Genomic DNA, 226 nt, shown 5'->3' with positions numbered 1-226 from the left:
GTACTGGGAATATCTCTTCTAGGCAAAAAAGGCATTTTTCCCCTCATTGAAACTGTAAGGTTTTGAATTCAACCCAGAGACCCATCCTTGTCTACTTCTGGAAACGGATCTTGACTTCAAACTGTCCAAGTGCTCAGACCAACCCAAAAGCAAGAGAAAGAGCGACTGGGGTGCCACTGATAGGAGGAGCTCCCGAGCCCAGCCCTGGAGGCCTCAGGGGTTCAGG

The sequence above is a fragment of the Phyllostomus hastatus genome, unplaced genomic scaffold, assembly GCF_019186645.2.
Source record: "Phyllostomus hastatus isolate PE091 unplaced genomic scaffold, TTU_PhHast_1.1 phas_contig_283, whole genome shotgun sequence".
NCBI lineage: Eukaryota > Metazoa > Chordata > Mammalia > Chiroptera > Phyllostomidae > Phyllostomus > Phyllostomus hastatus.
Note: the sequence above shows the minus strand (reverse complement) of the source record.